We start from the raw sequence: 16,446 nt of genomic DNA, 5'->3' as shown, positions 1-16,446 counted from the left end.
CATGCATTCCCAGATGCCCAGAGTTGGTGGTTTTGAGAAGCTTGAGTGAGACAGGCAATCTCCCACTCAGTCCCTAATTAATTGATCACCTCCATCTGGTCAAAATGTTTACTGCTTCTGCCTACCCCTCAGCAGGGAGGAGTCCCTAGTTCAGCAAAGCAGCAAGTGTGAGAGGGAAAAACAACAGCCCCCACATAGCACATGTAGCACCACGTCTAACCCACACTACAGATGTGGCTCTATCTATATCCTCATCATCAATCAGCAGGTGATGAGGTGTAGGAGCCGTGCTGGGTCCCGTCACTGCCTGGGGCACTTTGCAGTGTCACCGCGTGCATTCTTCATCCAAGCTAAATAGAGTGCTGGGTGGGGTGCTGTTTCTTGCACTATTTACAAGCCCCTGGGATTTTTCCTTATCCCAAAGGACTGTGAAGGGAACGTGTGGACCTCAGCAATTTCTGCAGTGAAGTCATAGGGCGCTAGGAGGGCCAGCTGAGCCTGGGAGATCAAAGCCAAGGCCACTGAGCTTTAAAGATAGGGATGAGGTTAGGGCAGAAAAGAGGCACGAAGAGGAAATTTGATTCTTCTAAATCTTACCTCATTTAAACATTCGTTTGGTAAAATTCCAATTATGCTTCTTGACAGAGCAGATTTTTACAGTGTTCCAAATGTAAAAGTTGGAAAGAGGCTACAAATGAAAACAATTCGGTAACTCCTCAAGCCAAAAATAAGCCAGAATCTCAGGCTAAGTGGAGTTCAAATGATCTGTAATCTAGAATCTAGATCAACCTTCCTCTCACACAGAAAACTCTAGGATGTGACACTGGGAAAATGATCTATCATTTCAGAGTGACCACCTCCTGATTCTGTGGTCCTGGCATGTCAGCACCTGATTGTGGTCATCTGAAAAATGGGGATAGAAAGGCCTGCCCCGGCTCCTCAGACAGCTTCTCTAGAGATGCAAGACGCTCTGATGTGAAGCAGAGCTCTTCAGAAGTGGGACAATGCTGGACGTGGATGTTGCGGGGTGTTTGGTGGCTTCTCAGTACTCATTGACCATGTCCACTCCCCTTCTCTTCGTGCCCTATTTTCACTTCTCTTTCAAATGTCCTGCTCTTCACTTCTCACCACATACTTCTTCGAGGTTCCTTTTCCCCAGTTCTAGGCCTCGGTTAAGATTTCCCAAAGGTATTTTCATGGATCTCTAGTCCCCAAAATGGCTCACAACTAAAGGAGGTTCTAAGAACAAATTGATTGGTTTGAGAAACAACAAGCACCATGACCGCCTTTCAGAAAGTACAGCTCTCCTTAGGCTCTGGGAAGTCTTGCAGGAAGGAAGCTTGTCTACCTGTGCTCTTTAATTAGTTAGTACTTTCATAATTAATTCGACCACAGAAGCCATTGTTCAAATATTGCCTATTAATACCTCCCCCAAAATACAGCTTGGGAAATGTCCTAGATGATAATGACAATGATATGATGATGATGACGATGAGGCCCATTGATCAAATGCTTACTACATCAGAAATAAACACTTAATAACACTTAACTCTCAGGCATCCCAGTGAGATGAGTGGCATTACCCATAGCTAGAAAGTGAGACTGATTGACACCCAGGTCTGGCTATTTCTGTTTTACAAATAAGGAAAATGAGATTCAAGGAAGGTAAGTATTTTGCCCAGTCTTATAGCTAGTGAGTAGTGGAGTTGGGCCATGAACCTGAGTCTTGTACCCAGGTCTGTCTAACTTTAAATGTCCCACTCCAGGCTCACACATGAGCCTGTGGCTTGGAAGCTGAGTTCACACCTGGCTTCACACTGGAGGGGCTTCTCAGGCATGGCTGCCCCTCGGGAGTCTATATGATGGAGGGTGGAATTGGATCGATGGGCAGCCAACCTAGTGTATGGCCCTCAGCAACCCATAAAACGGGACGGTCACACCCTCTGGAATCCATTGCAATGGGACAGTCACACCCTGTTGCTGGAAAAAATAGGAAACCCAGATTCAAGAGCCGGAGTGGTTTTGACCAGCGTGGTTTAACCAGGCAGCAGCCATGAAGACTGAAGTGCTCCAGAATCTGTCCTTTCAACAAATCTACCCCACCCTCCCAGGCCCAGAGCTTTGCTCCCGCATCCACAGTGCTCCAAGCTGCTTAGGTTGCCTGGCTGCTTTTCGCTAATTGAAACCTGTTGTGGTGCCTGTTGCTATAAACACTTGGCCAATTTGCATAAGTATGTGACATTATAAAAGTTCCTGAAAGATCTTATCCACATGGCTGGCACAGGGCCCAAATGAAAAGCCAGGTAGAAAGACAATGTGTGTGTTATTAAAAAAAAATAATAATCTTGTTTTTGTTCCTTGTGCAGGTGAACAGGGCAAGAAATGGAAAGCGCATCCAATCCAGGGGCAGTGAGTATAGCCTGCTGTGTTTTGTTTTGAAATTATTTGAGTTATTTTTCTTGTACCTCCCAAGCTGCCTGTCACATGTGAAAAGCCGGATTGAGGCTGTTAAGATCATACAAATGGGTCTGTGTTTTGCAGCGGAAGGTTCCGAGTGCTGGAGACTCACAGAGCGGGAGGAAGTTTGGAGATCACCACGTTCAGTGGTGTCGTTTTACAGATGTGGGAAACTGAGGGCCTGAAACTTGCATGAGGCAGTCCAAGACTCCTGACTTCTACGCCGGGGCGCTCTCACTTTCCAAAAACACTCCAGAATCAACCAATATACTCACCCTCATTTTCAACAGAGTAAAATGCATTTAGATGTAACAAGACAAAATCACAGCCTTCCCAAGCTCTGAGGTTGGTGAGCCCACGGCCTCCTGAAGCCCTTTGACCTGCCCAGCTCTCAGTCACGGTCGACCGTTTAGGACCAGCAGCCCTGAGCCAGGTGCTGGTGTGTTCTTTCACAGGCAATTTCTTTCAACCTTCTGAGCCCCTCTAGGAGGTGAGTGCTTTTCAGCTGTGGAAGTTAAGGCTGAGAGAAGTTAAATAATGCTCCTCAGTTACACAACGGGAAAGCGGGGCCGTGATTGAAACACAGGACTGGCTCACTGCAAACACTGGTTTCATCACTTCGTAGGGTTGTTGGAACGATTGAGCAGGACAGCACCTATGAAGCGCTGGTACGGTGCCCTGCACACACTGGGTACTTTAAAAATGTCAGGTCTCACCCCTCATGTCTGTCCCGAGTCATCCACCACCAGCATTAACTCCAACAGAAATAATCTACAATTATTTCTTATTATTAACTCATGGTTCACCCAAAGCGGCCTTTTCTACAGAGAGACTTGAAAACCTGGCGAATTCAGTTCAGCAGCCCCCAAACACTAATTTCACACATGTGCTCAAGCTTGCTGACACTTGAGGGGTTGGCTGGTGGTTTGCAACCAAGCAGACCCCCATTCAAGAAGCCAAGAAGCTGTTATATCTTCGTCACAATTAAAATTGACAAGGAGGGATGTTCATCCTGTCCCACCTCTTAGCCCATCATGAAAATTCTGTGTCCGTCTCCATCGCAGACAGCCAAGTTTGAGCAATGTTCTTGTCATTGTGGCTGGTCCCTACCAACTGTCTCCATGCGTGTTTCTGGAGGCCTCGAATTGAACAGTTAAGCAGCACGACAACTCGCTGTGTTGGAGAGTTTTAGTAAAGAGGGTGGAAAGGGAACAAGGAACTCAAGAAACCAGGGAGCCAGAGGTCATTCCATGACAACGGTCCACTTGTGTCTTTCCGCTGGTTCACCGTGGGGCTTTGCACACCTCACTCCAAACAGGGCAGCAGATCTGTTCTCCCTCCCATGCCGGTAACATCATGAGGGCCAAATAAGCTATGAGAAAAACCAGATTCTTCCTCCTCCCATCCTCACCCCTCCACCATGCAGTTACCTTCAAGGCAGGACACCTCAGCCTGAAGTCCAGTGTCCAGGGACATAGGAGGCCTGCATCTGTGGGACAGGGGTGGGGAGTTGCAGCTGCAGGACCGCAGAGGTGGTGTCAAGGCTGATGGAAGGAAAGGGATGGTGGGAAGGGGAGGGGATGGGCGTGATGTTTACTGAGCACATATTACGGGCCAAGAACTTGACACTTCTAAGCTTTCTTAATCCCCACAGAAATCCTGTGGGGTAGGAATTATTATCTCCTTTGTACCAATGAGGAAACAGAGGGTCAGTAGGGTTAGGTAACTCACCTGAGGTCGTATGACTCTGGAGGTGGAGCCAGCATTTGAATGCATGTCTTTTGATTTCAAATCTTACCTTCTTTCCAGGAATACAGTCACCATGTGAGAGCAATTCCAAAGTGCTGACTCTGTTGCTTGTCCACATTACCTTGTGACCCTCAGCCAGCTGCTTGCCTTCTCAGCTTTCTTACCTGCAAAATGGGGTTATATCTAGTGCCTAGGGTTGTTGTAAGAATTAGATGAGATATGCACATAAGGTGCTTAGTGCAATGCCCAACATGTTGGAAGAGTCCTGCAGATGTCTGCCATTGATTTTATCTTTGCGGCGGCTGCTCCTGCTGCCCTGGGAAGTCACTCTCCCTGTGCCTCAGTTTTCTCATCTGTAAAAGGGGTGGATTGGACTGGAGATGCCTTATCTTTCCAGCAATAAAATTATATTACTCTGCTTGGCATTCAGTTCAAGTTAATCTTCCCAACCAGCCTCCCCCTCAGGGCTCCCCTGCTGAGTTCCTCAGTTCTTACAGCATAGTTCTAACCCTGGTGCCCTGCTTGTTTTTGCCACTGTGTAATTCCTTCAAGCCTTCACTCCCACTCCTTACCTTCCTTGATTTATCTTTGCTTTCTTCTGCCAATTTGAATTCTATACTTCTTTCAAGGCCTAGATGAAAACTCAACTCTTCCATGAAACCGCCTCTGGCGAACCCGCCCTGAGATGATTTCCCTTCCATTTAAATTCCCTCGGCTATTATGCCCATGGTTGACTCACACTGCTTCCAAAAGGTTTGTATTGTCTCACTGACTTCTGGTTGATTTAAACAAATTGCCTAAAAGTAAACTCCCCAAGGGCAAGGACCTTGTTGTCTACTTTGGTGTTGCCTTCGTGATGCCAGCATAGTCCTGGGCATATGCGTGGTGAGTTGAGGTGACGCTGCGTGGGTCACCCCATCCTCCCTGGGTGACTGAGCACCTCTGGGGAGGGGGTTTCTTCAGGTTGCCTGGGTCTGTAAGGGTAATTAAGACATCACCTCTGGCCTCATGGAGTTTGCGGAGGGAAAGAAAGAGACTTGTAAATATAACCAATTGCAACGTAATATGATGAATTCTATTCCCATGGCATGGGGGAGGGTGGTCCCCTTTGTGCAGAGGAGACGAAGGCTTCTGCCAGCTCAAGGAGGAGCAAGAGTTCCCAGGGGGATGCAGGAGTGAACCCTGCGCAGCGTGCACAGCGTGAGAAGACGCAGTACATCCTGGTGTACTGAGGCGGGCTAAAGGGTGTCTTTTAGGGGAGGGAAGCAGGTCAGGGACAGTGGTAGGAAATGGAGTCAGAAACATAGCTTCTCCTTATCCAATAGCAGGTCCTTATCCCCTGGGCCCACAGCAAAAGACCATATCAAAATCAGAAAAGGAAGAGCTGTGTAAAGAGCTTCATTTATTTATTTAGTATGAAAATGCCCCCTTAAAAAATCATGGTGATAATAGCAGTTGCTTGATGTTTATTTGTTTTCTCATTTCATGTTTTCTTTTAACATCGTCACTTGACAAAATACAGATTTGGCAATTCTGTGTCAGAGGAAATAGTCCAGGTCCATATTCTTGGAACTACTGCTCTGGGAGCTATTGAAATACATGGAAATAACAAGCAAGTGCAACATCGATGTAACTCAGGGGGACAGGTGAGGAGCTTCTAAATAATTTCTGCTTTTTGCTGATGAGGATAGCAGATGTGGCCAATGCTTGCAACGGGTGCTTTTAAAATGCAAAGCAGAGAGGTAGTCTGATGGATTTCGGTGGCTTTAATCCCTGTCCTCTCTTGTGAGAGACTCACTCTGTGGCTCCTTCTTCTTTGTGCTTCTCTCCTCTCCTAGCTATTTCCATCCGCTGCTCCTCCCTCCCTGGGAGGGAATGGAATGTGTCCTTGTTCCTACAGAGCCTCTTGGGGGCAACTCTGACTTTATCACCAATCTTCCTGTCTTTCAAAGCAAGGGCTGACAACTGTGATTTCTCATCTCCAGGTGTGAAGGAAATTGCCCCTTGTAAGTGTCTGCACATCTCAGGCCCTTTCCCCCCCAGGGTGGCTCAGTGCCTGTCAGCTGAATTTGCACTAATGAGATTAAAGTCAGTGTGTTGGAACTTTCCAACATTTTTGCCCAGATCAGTCCAAAATTCCTAAGGTAAGAACTGCCTGAATCAATATAGTAGTGATTTCAAATCTTAAACTGTCCCTTTCAGGGCATTTCCGTCATTTTATGGGAACAAGAGAGCAGTTGAGGGGGGCCCTGGAAACAAAAGTGTACAAAGAGAGGTGCAGGGTGGGGGCTGAGGCTGGCTTCCCAGGTGGCAAAGGTATTTCAAGCCCTATATGGTAAGGTTCACTTTGCTTATTCCTTTCTCCTTTTAGTTGGGGTTTCACTCCACAGAGGCTTGTCCAAGCCTCACAGCAGTTTTGCTGAAAAAGTAAGCAATGAGAACGAAATGCAGGGGTGTCCTGAAGGGCAAGGGAGGAGGCACACCCTGGACCTTCATGAAGACAGTGAGACTCCTAGGGGTTGGTGACACAGGAAGAGAGTGAGACTCCTAGGGGTTGGTGACACAGGAAGAGAGTGAGACTCCTAGGGGTTGGTGACACAGGAAGAGAGTGAGACTCCTAGGGGTTGGTGACACAGGAAGAGAGTGAGACTCCTAGGGGTTGGTGACACAGGAAGAGAGTGAGACTCCTAGGGGTTGGTGACACAGGAAGAGAGTGAGACTCCTAGGGGTTGGTGACACAGGAAGACAGACTCCTAGGGGTTGGTGACACAGGAAGAGAGTGAGACTCCTAGGGGTTGGTGACACAGGGGACACAGGGGATGATTTTGAAATGGGTTCTCTAACCATCAGCCCCTGGAGAAGGGGATATTGAAGGCCTGGAGAGTGGGAAGATGGGGAGGAGAATTCACAGTTGTTGAAGTGATCATGGACTTAGAAAGAGTCTTGGAGAAACAGCAGATACCTGAATTCTTGTCTTAGCTCCATTGTGTGACTTTGGGCGAGTTATAGCATCCTTCTGGGCCTCAGTTTCCTTAGATCGAAATGAGGGCACAGCACCACCGACCTTCCTTCCATTCTCTTCTGAGACGCTAAGTGAAAGAGTCACGTTCCCTACTTTTGCTCCCTCCTGAGATGTGAGCTCCCTGAAGTCTGAGGCTGTAGCTGTGTCCTGAGCTGTGCTTTAGTTTGCTGGGGTCAGCAATGGCCCTGCTGCAAACACATTGACAACAGCCCGTGGGAAGGCTAAGAACAGCCTGTGGTGATGGAGCACATTCTGCAAGCCAGGGCTCTAGAGCAAATGGTGCTACCAGAGGCAGCCCTATGGACTCGACTACAAGCTAAGCTTGCTTCAGGAGGCTGAAACACACACACACACACACACATACACACACACAGAGTCCTCAGCCTCCTGTCCACCTCTAGGTCTTTGGTCCCACCCTCTGCTTATGGACTCCACTCCTCAACATTTTTCCAATTCCATCGATAGCCAAAGACCTTTCTCCATGATGATTCCTTTTCTTGTGTTGATTGCTGTTGTTGATGCATGCCTCCGTATGTCCGCTCCCCACAATGTAAGATGCCCTTGACTACGTAAATGACTTCATTGTCTGCTAGAGTGGCAAGATGTTGGGTAGAAATCAGAAAGAAATTCTGGCACATGCTTCAACATGGAGGAACCTTGAGGACCTTATGCTAATTGAAGTAAGCTAGACAAAAAAGGACAAATATCACACAATTCCACTTACAGGAGGTACCTAGAGTAGTCCAGTTCATAAAGAAAGCAGAATAATGGTTTCTACTTTCATTGAATGGGGCCAGGAGAAAGGGGGTTGGGGAAGTCATCTTTTATTGGCTACAGTTTCCTTTTGAGAAGATGAAGAGGTTTTGGAGATGGTGGTGGTGATGATTGCCCAACAATGTGAATGTACTTAATGCTACAGAACTAATACATTTTTAAATGGTTAAAATGGTAAGTTTTATGTTATATTTAAATACTGAAATTTATATTTCACCATAAAAACTATGGAGGACTAAATTCCTGCACCAAAGAAATTGGTTTCGTCTTCTGGGCTTCTTCAGCCAGGTTGTCAAGTTCTGGAAGCCGACTAATCCTTTGTTTATTGTACTTTTTCATCAGGTCTGGTGACTTCCCATTTGCACAGTTAATAGGTAGAGTCTAGAGATACTGACACTGGGCTTGGTTTTGAATTTTCAATACTTTTTTGTACGTTAGTTATCCATGGTTCTTGACATCCATTGCCACACAGAAAAGTGCTTTGCTCAACAGCACAAGAAGGAGGCAGTGATTCGGTGATACAGGACTCAGGTGAAGAGGAGGAGAATTTGCAGGGTGAAGAAGAGGACAGAAATAATGGGGGTTGGTAGGAGTGTGGAGCCATGCTCTAGTGGCTCAAAGGGAAAGAGGACAGTGGACATAGAGACAGTAAGCGGGAGCTAAGGTTCCTGTGTAAGTGGGGGGCACACCCTCTTGGAGGCTGCCAGTTCCAAATGTGAATGACTCATAGGAGCCATCCACAGCATTGTAATTCCATCAATATCTAGGTTCATTGATATCTCAGGAAAATAATGTCATCTTATCTCCTTACTCTCCGTCTCTCTGGTTCCTATCAATCTATGTCACTTCCCATCACTGCTTTCCATTTGCGCCAAGGCTTGAGTGCCAGGGGGCACCCTGCTAATTAATTACCTTGACCTGTGAGCACAGGTGTGCTCTTGTCAAGATCGCCATGCCTGGGGAAACATCAGCCTTTGGCTCCAACAGCATCTCTATTGGTCCAGGTTCTGAAAGCCTCTCACCTGGGACTCTTCTGGGACATTGGCTGTCCTCATTATCTCAATTAGCATTTCTTCTACACCTGCTTTAGAGCAAGAAGTGACCTTGGAAATCATCTAACTCAGCGCTCCTCAAACATCAGTGTGCATATGGGTCACTGGGGGGATCTTTCTGGAGTGCAGGTTCTGATTCAGCAAGTCTTTGGCAGGTAAGGAGGGAGCTGAGATTCCGTAGATCCAACATATTCCCAGGTAGTGTCCATGCTGCTGATCCCTGAACCATACTTTAAGCAGCAAGAATCTAGTCTTGTGATTCTCAGCACTGACCACATGTTACAATCACCTGGGGAGCTTTAGCAAAACACAGTGGCCTGAGCTTTGCTCCTAAGAGATTATTTAGTTGGTCTAGGTACAGCTGGTCGTTATTTGTTTAAAAAGCTCACCATATGATTCTAGTGAGCACACTGTGTTGAAAGCTGGAGCTCTGATCAAATAGCTTGATTTTCCATCTTTCTCATTGAAATTACCAAAAAAAATCCACCTTCACCATCCCACTTTGCCTCTCCTTGGCCTGGGATTTGATTTTCCGTTGTGAGAAAATTACTTATTATGAAGTCTGTAACAATAAGAAGTAACATTTATTGAGCATTTGCTATATGATAGGCATCATTCTAAATCCTTTACAATCTCACAATACCCATGAGTTAGATGCTACTATTACCATACTCATCTTTTTTATAGATGTGACAACTTAGCCACAGAGAAGTAAAGTAACTGGCCAGGCGCTGTGGCTCACACCTGTAATCCCAGCACTTTGGGAGGCCGAGGCAGGCTAATCACGAGGTCAGGAGTTTGAGACCAGCCTGGCCAACATGGTGAAACCTTGTCTCTACTAAAAAAAAAAAAAAAAAAAAATTGCTAGGCATAGTGGCAGGCGCCTGTAATCCTAGCTACTCGGGAGGCTGAGGCAGGAGAATCGCTTGAACCTGGGAGGCGGAGGTTGCAGTGAGCTAAGATCGTGCCACTGCACTCCAGCCTGGGCGACAGAGTGAGACTCAATTTAAAAAACAAAGAAGTAAAGTAACTTGCTATTGGTCACATAGCTAGTAAGTGACAGAGCCATGATTGGTGCTCAGGAAGTCTGACCCCAGAGCCAACTCTCTTAACTATTGCGTGATTCGGCCTCCCTGTGCCATGCCAAAGATGTAGCGATGCTGGTTAATGAGGGAGGAAATGTATCCTTTTCAATCAAAACTTGCTTTTTATGTTGATGTGCTATTTTTTTTTAACACATCAGGTTTTTTGGTTATTTTTATAGATCAAGTTTATTTCCATTTCAAAAATCACCAATGATGCAAAGTTGTGTGTGTACATTGCTTTTCTATTTTCTATTCTACCCATCCATGCAGCAGGCCTTTGCATTGGAAGGCTGTGCAACTGGAATACTGCTGTTCACTAAGGCATCCTGACCCACGTCCCAGATAACATCTGGGAAGGAGATGCTTGTGGGCCTTGGATTTCAAGCTTCACCTTCCCCTCCGATAGGGTTTGAAGAATTTCACAGGTTCCAATCTGGCAAGATTTATTTGTAGGGTGGCCTCTCACGTAATCTGCCTCATCTTTTTCAGTGGTCCCTTGGCATACATCCTTCCCTAACAGAGACATTCCCCTTAGCTCATATTTCAGCCCCCTACAGATTCATCTCAGATTCTAAGCCACATGGTTTAGTTGCCAGAAACACCAGAGGGTCTTGCCAATAGCGAGTTGTCTGTCTCTTGTAGTACCGTACACAACACAGATCCAACAGAGTAAGAAACATTTCTAAACCATCAGTTTAAATAAAGCATCATGAAATGCTCCCAAACCAAACATACTACAAGATCAGTGTGTTTGGCAAATTGCTAGTATAGTAGTTTGGATTTTATGCATTTATGACTCTCCTCTAGTGCAGACGATTAAGAATTGACTGGAGTATTCTCATATTAAAAAGACGTAACTGGCCAGGGAATAATTTCATATGGTTCAATCTGAAAGAGAATTTCAAAGCTGGAGGTTTTTTGAGAATCCATCAGACCCTCCTTCAAACATCTGAATGCCTTTTATATCATCCCCTATAAACAATTATCCACACTCTGCATGAACACCTCTAGTGTCAGGGAACTCATCACCTTACAAAGCAGTCACTTCTGTTTTCTGATTATTCCTACCATTAACGTTCTTAGAATGAATTCAAACTAAGTCAATGAAATGTCTATGAGTCAACCCTAAGTCTGCTTTCTAACGTCACATACACCCGAAATCTGGTTCCTCTTCCATTTAACAGCTTGCTTTAAGCAATTTCCAACAGTTCTTAAAGCTTCCTGTGTTTTCTTTTTCTCCAAATGAGGTATCATTTTGAAGATCTCTGGCATAACAAGTCTTCTACTCCCCTGGTCTCTCCCCACATAGCTGAGCTCCGGTTAGAAGCCAGTCCCCTCCAGTGTGGAGTCAGGTGGGGCTGCTCCCTCTGCTTGCACACCCACTTTCTGTCACCAATATGTGCACAAAAGGATACAAATCAAGAGCACTGAGCTTCTGGTCAACCCTGGCAACTCAAGCCAACAGCTTCCCTATGAGCTCATGACATCCTCACACAGAGAAAACAGCAGCTAGACCTTCACTCCTTTCACGACTGGTTTTGGTCAGGATGCAGCACTGCCAGATGATACCCAGGCGGTTTCATGACGGGCACATTCTCTGTGTAGCCACAGTGTGAGGCTCTGAGAGGACAGCTGGGCCTCTCAATGAGCAGAGACCCCCAGAAGCCCCAGCAAACACCCAGGCTCCTGGACGCCTCCTTGCTGGGGTCTCCCTGATGCTTGGGAGGCAGCATCAGTTCTGGGAATCTTCCCTCTCCTTTTCAGACAAAGTGCAGATCAGACAGGCTGACTGCTCCTGCCAGGATCTGCCAGGATGCTACTCTTTCTGTCACTTGATTGTCTGCATTGAGGTTTCAAGGATCCAGAATGAGGGGTCTGTGTATTACCTGTCTTAGACTAAAAGAAATAGGCAGATTCCTTTGGCATCAGCTGAACAAACAGCTAGGCTCAGAATGAACCATCTCCTATTTCAAAACCCTCCTACCTGCCATGCTGGGACTGCTTGCTGCCCGCAGCAGGGAGCTTCTCTGGGCAGGGCGTGCCTCCTGTGCTCAGGGCATCCACCCGTACAAGAGGGGTGGGGGCATTGCTCACTGTGCCCATGCCTCAAGCCAGGGGTGGCCGGCCAGCCAGCCCAGATTGTCCGCTGTGCTTCCTTACGAAAGCCCATGAAGTAAGTAAAGGTGACAGCCAATAAGCACATCAAGAGATGCTCAACGTCATTAGCCATCAGGAAGATGCAAACCAAGACCACCATGAGACACCACTTCACACTCCCTAGGATGACGAAAATAAAAAAGACAGACAATAACAACTGTTGGTGAGGATATGGAGAAACGGGGACCCATAGATACTGCTGGTGGGAATGTAAAGGGGTGCAGCTGCTTTGGAAGCAGCCTGATTCCTCAAACAGTTCCTCAGAATGTTCAATATACAGTTACCATACAGCCCTGCAGTCCCACCCCCAGATATATACCCAAGATAAATGAAAACATCTGTCCACATAAAAACTTGTACGTGAATATGGCCAGGTGCGGTGGCTCATGCCTGTAATCCCACCACTTTGAGAGGTTGAGGGGGGTGGATCACCTGAGGTCAGGAGTTCGAGACCAGCCTGGCCAACATGGTGAAACCCCATCTCTGCTAAAAATACAAAAATTAGCTGGGCATGGTGGTGCACACCTTTAATCCCAGCTACTTGGGAGTTTGAGGCATGAGAATCACTTGAACCTGGGAGGCAGAGGTTGCAGTGAGCCGAGATTGCACCATTGCACTCTGACCTGGGTGACAGAGTGAGACTGTCTCAAAAACAAAGACTTGTACATGAATATTTATAGCAGCATTATTGGTAAGAGCCGAAAGGTGATGAACGGATCAACAAGAGGAATTTAGTATCATTGTACAGTGGATTACTGTTCAGCCCTTAAAGGGAATGAAGCACCGACCATGCTCCAACATGGATAAACGTTGAGAACATCACGCTAAGTGAAAGAAGCCAGTCACAAAAGACAAGAGGTGGCAGGATCCCGCGAGTAGAAAGCATTCCGACTCAGGAGGTCTGTAGAGCGGGAGGGCAGATTCGTGGTTGCTTAGGGCTGGGGCGTACGGGGGATAGGAAGGTGACAGCTGAAGGATGCAGGGTCTCTTTTTGAGGTGATTTTTGCACATATCTGTGAATATACCAAAAGCCACTGAATTGTAACTTTAAATGGGTGAATTGTAGGTATGTGACTTATGTATCAATGAAATTGTTAAAAATAAAAAGTAGTAAATTATCATAAGAACTTAAAATCAGTGTATTGTCATTAATGTAACAATTGTAGGCCCTCCTGAGGAGGGTGATGTCACGGGCTGGGTGCCTTCTGCTCTCCACCTCGGTCTCCTCACTTCTGCAATGGGGGTCTCCTCACCTCTGCAATGGGAGGTGCCTATCTAACGTGCAGTGCCCTTTTTGCCTCTGCCCTGCATATTGGCCCCCATGCCACCCCCGTAGGGCTGTATCATCCTCCTAGTTCCTCAGGCGCTTTACGCAGAGTTCAAGCCAGGCTCTTCACCTTTCTCCAAACCTGTGGGCTGCTTCCCTGCCTCCGTGCACTTGTTCACACAGGCCGCTGTGGCTGTCCAGATCTGCATGCCCTTCGCAGCGCTGCTCAGTCTGTGGGGCGGAAAGAGCCACGTGCCAGCCCAGCTCTGACTGGTCTCTCTGAGATCTCAGGCCCTTTCCAGCCTTGCTCTTCTGTCCTGGTAAAATGATGGGATTGGAGTATCAGCCTGTTGGACTATCAGCCTATTGGACTATCACCGCAGGGGTTTTCAAAAGAGCATAGCATGGTTAAATAAATGTTGGAAGCACTGGATTAAACAGGCTTACCTGTCACAGGACTTCTTTTTCTTTTTCTTTTTTTTTTTTTTTAAAGATAGAGTCTCGCTGTGTCACCAGGCAGGAGCACAGTAGTTCAGTCTCAGCTCACTGCAATCTCCGCCTCCCGGGTTCAAGCAATTCCCTGCCTCAGCCTCCTGAGTAGCTGAGACTACAGGCACATGCCACCACACCCGGCTAATTTTTGTATTTTCAGTAGAGATGGGGTTTCACCATATTGGCCAGGATGATCTCAATGTCTTGACCTCGTGATCTGCCCCCCTCGGCCTCCCAAGGTGCTGGGATTACAGGCATGAATCACAGGACTTCTCAGAGCCTTCAGTATGGCAACTGTGAGCCACCAAGAGGGGGATATGATTTGCAACCTTTCCTAGCTTTTAAAACCATGCACACACACACCACACACACACAGCACCCCCCACACACATACATACACACATACACATTTTAACAGAATATCTTGTCCCACAGAATAACACCTAGGAGCCAGGGTTTTCTAATGACTTCTCATGGACTCACACTTAGGAAGAACATTAGGGCTAAATGAGGTGTGGCTCTTGGACTTGAAGTAAATGCAGTTTGTAGAGAAGACAAGATTTACATTCACGAAATGACTAAGGAGTAAGAAAAATTGTAATGTGGCAGACTTTCCTTGACCTCTTGATTTAGAATTTCCTTTGTTCTCTGCGCCCAAGGAATCTTTACTCTCCCTGTCTTAACACTCATCGATCACACTCCAGTTCTGTGTTTAATCTGCCTTCCCTGCTCGATCGCAAACTCCGGGAGTCAGGGACTGAGTTTTACTTCCCGTCCTATCATCAACACCTAGCGTAACACTGACTGGGCACTTCCTAATACGGTATAAAGTGAAGAGTTGAATGGAATCTAGATTGTGAAGTTCAATCTTTGTTGGACTCTGTGTCAGAGGTCAATTGCTAGAGAATTCAGAGATGGGAGAGTTTCACCCAGGGGATCAGACTTGAGAGGGACCTGCACCATTCGGGAAAGAGTAGAGGAAGGGAGAAGGCATTCCAGGGAGAGCACAGCAAGGGCAAATGCAGAGGCCAGACCGAGTGCCACCTGTGCCCAGAAGAGTGACTGCCCAGCACAGGGCCGTGGGCTCAGAGCACGCTTGAGCTCAGTTCCCGGAGGCGTTTCCACTGCTGGCATTGGGAGGAGGAAAAAGGGAGGAGTGGAGAAACCAAGGAGGGGAGGTCGCTTCATTCAGTCTCCTCTCTATGTCACACTCCAGTCATCCACCTCAAGGCCAGGCTGAGGTCCCACACCGGGACCCAGTGCTGGGGGGTCCAGCTCCGTGTGTGGCTCTTGCTAATGGGACTTCAAGCTGTCAAGATGCCTGGAGCATCCAGCAATGCACAGTAGACCAGCTGGCAGGCTTGGCAGGTTCATCGTGTTGGCAAATGGAGGGTTGAGACAGTAATTAGTCTCATCACAGGGAACCCCATGGCAAGAAAATAAGAAAGGCCATCAGCTTTGCCAGTGGAAATTATGCCCCACAGAGAAAGCTCTCCTGTCCTCAGGCTTCCTCCGTGTGTGACTCAGCACCGCTGCCTACAACTAAGAAGCCTGCTCACCTGCCCTTCGTCCGAAACGGCCGTTGCCGCGCTACTTCGTGGTGCAGCAGCCGGCCAAATGCAGCCACCCTGAGCAAAGGCACCCGTTCTCAGCTCCACCTCTGGCCAGCTGTGTAACCTTGGAGAAATGACAGTCTTTAGTCCTGGGCCTGGAGCAGAGTAGGCACTCAATAGATGTGGCTATTAACAACAATACTATCATTATACTCATTGGTGCACACAACTTGTAAAACAGACAATAGTGGTTTAGGGCAGATCATTTTTTAGGTGTTTATATCTGTGTTTATTTGTCTATCCTGATACAAGATCTCTGGATCAGAGAAGAGAAGTGCATGTTAGTAATGCCTGTTCCCTGTACCCCAATTCCTCAGGAGACCATGACTGAGGGCCAGATGTTTACCTCCCTGTGCAGTGAAGCTTATGCCACAGGAGAGGATGCCCAACATTAGGAGACTTAGAGCTTATATGAGGGTCTTTATAAGTGGGAGCATGAGGCAGGGGAATCACAGTCACAAAGAGAGTTAAAGATGCTCAGCTGCTGGCTGGGCGCGGTGGCTCATGCCTGTAATTCCAGCACTTTGGAAGGCCGAGGTGGGTGGATCACGAGGTCAAGAGATCGAGACTCATCCTGGCCAACATGGTGAAACCATGTCTCTACCAAAAATACAAAAATTAGCTGGGAATGGTGGTGCGTGCCTGTAATTCCAGCTACTCAGGAGGCTGAGGCAGGAGAATCACTTGAACCTGGGAGGCGGAGATTGCAATGAGCTGAGATTGCACCACTGCACTCCAGTTTGGCGACAGAGTGAGACTCTGTCTCAAAAAAAAAAAA

The 16,446-nt window shown here is 47.1% G+C and overlaps 1 protein-coding gene and 1 long non-coding RNA gene across 5 annotated transcripts in view; one reads left to right on the top strand and one right to left on the bottom strand.

Moving 5' to 3' along the window:
* The window catches only part of LOC126934991 (uncharacterized), a 178,428-nt gene extending 171,974 nt beyond the window's left edge, over nt 1-6,454 (top strand). For 3 of the 4 annotated variants that reach the window (XR_007719172.1, XR_007719174.1, XR_007719170.1), the window contains one exon: nt 2,367-6,454. This is a non-coding gene — a long non-coding RNA (uncharacterized LOC126934991). The remainder of the gene's footprint in view (nt 1-2,366) is intronic. The other variant, XR_007719171.1, reaches the window with a different exon arrangement.
* Nucleotides 1-16,446, bottom strand: part of APLP2 (amyloid beta precursor like protein 2) — a 726,249-nt gene that overhangs the window by 512,964 nt on the left and 196,839 nt on the right. The gene's annotated exons all lie outside the window — the stretch shown is intronic.

Source organism: Macaca thibetana, chromosome 14, assembly GCF_024542745.1.
Source record: "Macaca thibetana thibetana isolate TM-01 chromosome 14, ASM2454274v1, whole genome shotgun sequence".
NCBI lineage: Eukaryota > Metazoa > Chordata > Mammalia > Primates > Cercopithecidae > Macaca > Macaca thibetana.
This window is presented reverse-complemented; position numbering and strand designations above follow the sequence as displayed.